The 8628-nt window shown below is 22.3% G+C and overlaps 1 protein-coding gene across 2 annotated transcripts in view; it reads left to right on the top strand.

The window, feature by feature from the left end:
- LOC112602525 (TBC1 domain family member 30) overlaps window positions 1-8628 on the top strand; it is a 34880-nt gene that overhangs the window by 965 nt on the left and 25287 nt on the right. The gene's annotated exons all lie outside the window — the stretch shown is intronic.

Raw genomic sequence — 8628 nt, 5'->3', positions numbered from 1 at the left:
CTCAAGTTTTCAAATTTCACAATTTATTGATTTAAAACTGTAATATCATATACATTGCATAATTTTTTATACTAAAATCATGACATTTTTATCATAATTTTGCGTTCGAGCATATTTTTTACCATATTTTAATTGCGGGTTTACTATGCAAAAGTCACCAGTTGATTCAATAAATAAAATATTCCAAGGCTCTAAACATTTTCAGAATAAGTATTATATTATAAAGTATATTTTTTTAAATTGTATATCATTATGTTAAGCACGCCATTGACGTTTGTTGTTTGATGTGACGATGAATGTATTGGTTTTATAACAAGATGTGTGCCTCTTTTTTCTATCTTTACCATGATTACTTTTCATAAACGTAAGTAAAACATATTGTAAATAATGACTCAGTAAGTGATGAGTGATGACCAATAAAGATGGAGATAAAATTATATTTTTGGGTGACAAGAAAACCGAATATTACTAACAATAATAGAAAAAATGATAAATATTCAAATAAAATATAAAAAAAAAAAAAATGGAGATAAACGAGTTAGTCTTGATTTATTGCTTATGATACAGCTTTTAAACCAATATATTACGCGATATCAATATAAAAAAAAACATTTTAACATTTTTAATTATAAATATTATAGTATTACCGTAACTATAGTAAATAATAATAGCTACGATATTTATTATTTAATTTTTACAATATTGATAATATTTTTGTTATCCTAAATCGAACAAAAATAACCTTTTTCTTATAAATGTTAAAGTTTGATCAATTTTTGTTAGGTTATAGATTTACCAAGTTAATGTGACCATTTCGTATCTTTCAACAAAACTGTAATCATTACTTTTTCAGTTTTAGCATTTCAATGTAAGGTTCACTTACTTGTATATACCAAATATATTTATTATTTTTTTCTATCGATCAATTTTGTATTACTCAACGCCCGTAATGCAGCGCGTGCACCGAAATGTGTATCAGGATGAGAATACGTGTTATTTGGATTGACATAAACTATATATTGTATATTTATGCATATTTTTTAGTGTATCTTTATGAAAAAAACGTCAATAATAATAATAATAATGATAATAAAACATACAGTTCTTCAATAACTAAAATATAGTAATATATTCTACAATTGTGTCTGAGTATACATACAATATGTAATATTATGTTTAATATTTGAATAAAGTGAAATATGCAACAGTGCAACACGATGAAAAGAAAATGAGTTTTAGATTTTATTTTCAAATCACTTTTTAATGGTACCGATTTTCAACGAAATTTATAACTCAATAATTTACTTTTTAATACTAAATAGTATATGGCGAGTATTTAAATAATATAGCCGAGGAAACATAATCGCTCAACTTTTCAAAAATGCGTCACTTTCCTTCTCAAAAAGTAGATTGCAAACTTCTTAAATGCAATAAAATATAAAATTATAAATGCATATTTTCTTTATTTCATAAACTCCTTCAATACCGTTTCATTTTTAAGTGCTGTTGCTTCCACTGGTAACATAGATTTACCTGATCATTTCTTGTTTGTTTATTTTTTTTTACATTTTTTGAGTGTAGTAACATTCTATGCAAGATATGAAATACAAATTTTAACATTATTATCATTTCACTTATAACATGTTACATCAAAACTACGACCTAAAAACGTTTACTCAATATCGCCTGAAAAACATAATTGTGAATATTAAAATGTGATATGCCTTAAAGACAGCTATATTTAAAAAAGAATTATCTGAGTTTTCAATCCAAAAGTGTTTGAAAAATATTGTTCTTCAGCGCACGATCACTATTTAATCACTCACAATATATAAAATGTCTCATCACAATTTAATTAAGCACCAATGGTGAATATTAAAAAGTATAAACTATTAAATTAAATAGTATAAGGCTTTATTATGTAAAACTAAAAAAATATCATTATCTATAAACAACCAACAAATAATTAATTATTTAATTTTGTAAAATTATATTATACATTTATTTCAGCCATCTAAAAGCATGATTATGTTATAAAGAGTAAACAAATAATAATGATGTAATAACTAATAAAAGAGCAATAAATTCTTAACGTTTCCATAGCTGCAAGACATATGTTATACATCTGATCTTTGTATACATGTATAGCATACATTTTTATTTTATTGGTATATTTTGTATTTATAAAAAAAATGCTTGAACTTGTAAAATAATATCATACATATTATACTCCCATATTTGTTAAACAAAAGAGTTGACTGGTGTGTATGTAAATTTTACATCATAAAAACAAAGATATCAAATATCAAATATATTTTATATGATGTATGATGTATTTTACATACGTATATTTTATTTTTTTTGTGGTTTAATAATTAATACAAGTATCTCGCGTGAATGGTAAAATATTTATGTTTATGACTAAGTGTAAACTAAAAATGAAGTAAAATACTAAAATGACATAATGATTATATTATTAACAATAATGCTGAAAATACGAACTTCTATATAAAAATGTAATTAAATTTAAGCAGAACAATCAAGATTAATAAAACAGGACGTATCTCCAAGACTTCCGCACTAACTAAAATTTTTATGTTCGTATAATCGTATATTCCTAAAATAATAAAATTTAATAGTTATCATAATTGTGCAATAAATATGCGCACCTATTAAAAATGTTCAGATTTTTTAACGACAATATTGCTACAACTTAAAAATTTCCAACACAATGTTCTTAATAAGTAATAATAAAAATAATAAATTGTATTAATTATACAGTGAACCCATAACAGTCACTGTAGTCGGAAAAAAAATAATAAGCATTTAAATAGGTAAGTAAATAACTCTAAAAGAAACTACTTTTTTCTTGTTAATAATTTTACTTCTTTTTTTCTTTTTCTTTTTTTTTTTTTGTTAAACAAAGTCAAAAATATTTTCTCTTAATAAACATTATATTCATTATTCATAATTGAAACGAAAAACTTATATTTCAAACAGTATTATTATTTCACTTTAAGCGTTTTTTCCCCCTACTGTCAATGTATACGTTTTATTTTCATGATGTCAAAGAGAAGAGTTTTTATTTCACGAAATGTATTTTCTTATTTTGACATTTCATATAATCGTTGACAAAGTATGAACCAAGACCAGTCTTCCTAAAATCCCGACATAGTATTTATCAATTTAGATATTAGGCTATAAGTTCAGTGCTATTTTAGCCTTTAGTCCATTTTATCAGCTACCGCATACATGTATATTTTTGTAATAAATTTAACGTTTGCTTCAAAATGTTAAATAAATGAAAAGGTATGCTAATCAAATAACCTAGAATATTATGTCAAAATGATTATTTTTATCGATATACCCTACCAATAGTATTCAGATAAAACATTAGTATTTGGTAGGTTAATCATTATATTTAAAATAATATGTATAAACACATCTAAAGTTAATTAGTACCAACCGACATCATAAACTGACCATTCTCTAATAAAAAAAATGTACACTTATATAATTGCCAAATTTTAATATATTATCAAATATTTTGTCTATTATTTTAAGAATATCTGATCTATAGAAATTATTTTAAGATATATTATATGTACGATTTACGAAGTAATAAAAATTATGAGTTTTAAATTGATTAATTAATTTAACGTATATATCATAAGTTATAACAGTATATACCAATATACCTAATAATATTTATCATATAAAATCATTTATGCGATTTGTATTTATTATGTTTTAAACGTCACAACATTGTTGCAACGAAATTCCTGACAATCCGTTCAAAGAACAAGTATAGCAATTTACAATATAAATTTATAATTTTTCAAATAATCAAATTTAATGTTTTTTTAAAATATAATAAGTACAAACACTTATTTATATCTTTAAAATATTATTATAATATATATATATATTTATACAATCCTATGTATAAAGATTCACAAAATATCTTCTTTTGACGTTATAATAATACGACCACACAGGAATTGTTTTTGCTTGTTAAAATGTTTCGAATCTTTATAAACCTTACTCGTTCACATTAAACACGCCGATTTTAAATAATATGCAGTAAGTAGCTCATACATTATATTTAATACCATACATAACTATTTACTATTTTGGCTTACATACCTTTTGTTTTTATGTATACAAATTTGAAGGATTGTACATCATTTCTAAATGAACTATTACTATAAATACGAGTTTTTGTTCTTAAAACGTTAAAATAAATATAAATTTTATTGTGTTTTAAACCTTCAAACCTTATATCTATTTACCGACATAACAAATCAATAAAGACTTGAATAAAATAAAGCTAATACTGAGTTATCAGTAATTGTCTATTCGCTCACTTCAATTCAGAATAGTTTTGTATTATTTTATAAATTCCTACATTAAAAGTAATAATGAATAATGATTTATATAACATAACAGATTACAACAACCTATTAACCAAGAAAATATTAAATTAAATCACAATTACCAAGATTTTTCTTCAAATTTCGCATAGTAGCTTCTTTGTAGTACCAATTTCATTGAACGAAAAACAATTACTCTTATATAGTGCATATTACACTAGAAATGTTTAAAAACTAACTCGAGTCCACTAATAGAAATTATACCAAATTATTTCTACCTTCAATCAGTAACTATATAAATAACTTAAACATAAAATTATTAATCAATACATTTTATGCTTATGTTTATGAACTATGTACATATAGATATATTTTTATATATATCAAATTTATCTATTTATCTATAATCATTGTCTAAGAAAGACTACTGCTTTATCCTACCTATTACATTATGTTTTGTTAAACTTTGCACATGGATTATTTAAGCAAGTACTGTAAATATTGTTAAACAATGATAATTAATTAAGTATAGTTAAGTACACATAAATGAGCATCTTTTTTTTTGTTTAATACTTAAATTAATATTTGAAATGAAATAAAAAAATACTACGAAAATCAACAATTTATTATAAACATTTTAATTTCCATATATTTTATTTTACTTTTGAGAAATTACAACTTAGATGAATATGGTTCAAATCATTCACTAAGCTATAAACTTAATTAAATACAAACGTACCTACATATACTTTTAACTTTTAAATAAATTAAGGATAACTATATTTTGCAGCTACTTCGTCTAAAATGCAAGTACTGTTTAATATAAACAATATTGACAAAAACTAGTTTAATGACATACTATTAAGAAGAGTAGATCAGTTAAGTTCCTTGGTTATTTTATTCAATAAAATGTTTACCTGGAAAATACATATCATAAGGCTATATTATAACAATAAGAATATTTAGTAAATTACGAATCGTTATTCAAATAATATCATAAACACTATACGGTGTATAAACACCTAATAATTTTACCATTAATTACTACACGTCATATTTAGTATAATTATTATAAGCGTCAGCCCTATCTACAAAATAAGATAAACCCAAATTCAAAAAATTATAACATTTCAAAAATATATTAATACAAGTGTCTAATACTAAATTATAGCATATCACACATAATTTATTTAAAAAAAGATTTATTAACTTAATTAAAATGTTTTTAATCCAATTATTTTACTTTTAAATTAAATTTCTAGTGATGTAATAAAGTATTTTGCTAAGCTTTTGAATGAAACGTAGAGTACAGTAATGTTCTTATATTATAGTATAGTTTTTGTACAAGGACGCATTGTTTTGTATTTACAAAAATACAGGCTTGGTAAAATATGACTCATTTTAATAAAAAATATTAGATAATATACATTATATAGTTTTGTATATATTCTATAGTAATAATTAATAAAATTTATTAATATTAAAATAATAAAGTTATATATAGTAAATTAATAATCATGTAGAGGTATAATATGATACATTAATAATCTTAAAAAATTTGTTACATTTCAAATATAACATTAAACAGCACATCAATGCGGTATTTATTAAATACATGCTATTTTATTTAGTAATTGTACATTTTTCTATCATAAATATTGTTCATAGTACGTTTGAAAATCAACATTATACGTTTAAATATATATTAAGTAATATGTTCTATAATTAAAATATTATTATAGTCTATATCTATATTATATATAATTTATAAAATTCAATCTATCGCGAACCTTAACTAAATAGACTCTAAAAAAAAAAAAAATATTTTTAATTGTTATTATATTATAACCTTAAAAACTGCAAAACAAATATTCAAGTACCTATTTTAAATCTTTTTTTAATATTACGTTGCAAAACTAAATATCTCTTATATTATATATTGCTCATAATCTTACGTTTCAAAGCTTTTTTTTTTTTTTAAACACAGTTTGATTATTAGATTGAATGCTAATTCAATGTTTTATTAAAAATATATTCTTAAAAATAATATACTTCTAGTATTAAATTTGGTTATTTATAATTGTTTAATTTGGAATTATATAATGTATAAGTTAACAATAATATTGTTTATGAGCCACTATAAGTAGCATTTGTGCATAACGCGTGATAAAACGAAGAAAGAATGTTTTATTATTACTGTGGTTAGAATATTCAACGACTAACGTTTTAGATTATAATATACAAAAGCTGCTAAAAAGACCGATTCGAATAATATTAAATTTGTGAAGAACCGAAAACGATAATATCATTATATATTATGCTAACATTTCATCAAATTTCAAATGCCAGTGGTAATAAAATTAATATAATAATATTAAATAAATTTTAAAAAAAGCGGTAGGTACATTCAAACAAAATATATTAACGTAACGTAGTTGATTGATATAGTATACTGTGTACTTAAACTTGACGATCATTTTTCAAAAACTTGTTAACGTAATAATATTATAATAACAATAAAAAGAATGCGTTCAATAATGTGATATAGCAGCAACCTATTGAGGAAATTAGTTTCAATTTAAAATTTAAGAGTAAATATTCGGTTACATTTCCATTTTTTTTTTCTTTTAAAGATCGATTTTTTCCTAGCTAACGACATTTTACGATATTTTACTTGTTTGTAGTTTTTTTATGAATACGACCTATTTAAAAATGTTCACGTATAATCTGATTTAAATAAAAATAAAACACCACTTACACGATTGGTTTTCTATTGTTATCTACTCTAATTTGTTGAAATATAATTATTTCGGTTCATCAAGTCTTTTTTATTCACACCTTTTTTAAAATTTTTTTTTTAAGTATATTGCATTTCAGTTTCCTATCTGAAATTATTTTTACCATATTCGATTATCATTAAACACGTTACTATTAAAAACTGAAGGATTATATTATAAAATTGAGTAAATTTTTGTGTCAAAATAATAATTGTCTACCACAATTTTTTTCCTAATTTGTATAATTTACCAACTTAAAACTTTGACATTAGTCATTTATCATATTGAGTATGTAACTCCTTCGTTTTATTCTCTCTGCATGTTTGAGCTTGTAAAATTTGAAGTATTTTAAAATTGCGATAGTATACTATGTTTGAAAGTTTTACAATTCCATCATTAGTCGTTTCTATTTTACTCAAAGTTCTAGTTTCCAAATGATATTACTTAGTGCTAGCTCGATATAACCTAGTTAATAATACTATACATTCAATGAACATTTAATATACGCAAATTAATACACTGATATAAACGTTAATATTCATAGACTTTTAGTTGAAAAATACTAAATAGACCATTTTAAGAATATGATTTGTTGAAAAGTAGCTATTTCGTAAATAATCTTTTCGTTTTAAACATGATGTACTAAATTTATGCAACTTATAAAATACGTATGTTTTAGCGTAATTATTAAATTATTTTTTGTTTAAATCCCGTAAAATACAACTACCTATATATTTTGTGTATAACTAATGTAAATTATGGATATATTTCATGAATAATTAGTGTAAGATGTGGCTAAATATCGTGTATAGCTAATGTAGAGACAAGTTTATATTTTATATATAGGTAATAATTAACAATTAACCATGGTAATTATAGAACTTTCAAACTCACTAAAGGTGTATATTATAGTTATCCTTCTATTATTCAAAAACTATTTAGGATTTCATTTATGTTTTTACTCAAAAATCTGGTTAAAAACCTTTATATTGATGACTATTTTTACATAATTATACTTAATTTTCTCTTTTCCGTGATATATTGAGAGAAATAAATATTTTAAATATTAATGTACTTATTGTAATATCTAAGTATAAAAATATAGGATCACTGATCAACAATAAAAGTCATAAGGATATTTTAATAAATTTGTATATAAGTATAATATAATTCATTTTTTATGAAGATAAATAATTATACAATTCTTGTGACCTGACAGATGATTCAAGTATAATAACTATAGCTGTTTTCCTCTAGCCACTTGCTTTAACCTGTCATATATTTATTTTGTAAATTAAACTCGTCTGGAAACATATCTCTTAGACAATATGAAAAATAGTAATAATTATATATTCTATAGGTATCTTAAATATTTGAAAGGAAAGAAAATACAAATATTTTAATAATCATACATAGGTATAATATATTATAATGTATATATTTTTAACCTGAAATTTTTTTGTTTCATTAAATAGTAT

This window comes from Melanaphis sacchari, unplaced genomic scaffold (assembly GCF_002803265.2).
Source record: "Melanaphis sacchari strain LSU unplaced genomic scaffold, SCAv2.0 Contig8_pilon_pilon, whole genome shotgun sequence".
In the NCBI taxonomy this organism is placed as follows: Eukaryota; Metazoa; Arthropoda; class Insecta; order Hemiptera; family Aphididae; genus Melanaphis; species Melanaphis sacchari.
The sequence above is the reverse complement of the archived record's forward strand: the minus strand, read 5'-3'. Positions and strand labels throughout refer to the sequence as shown.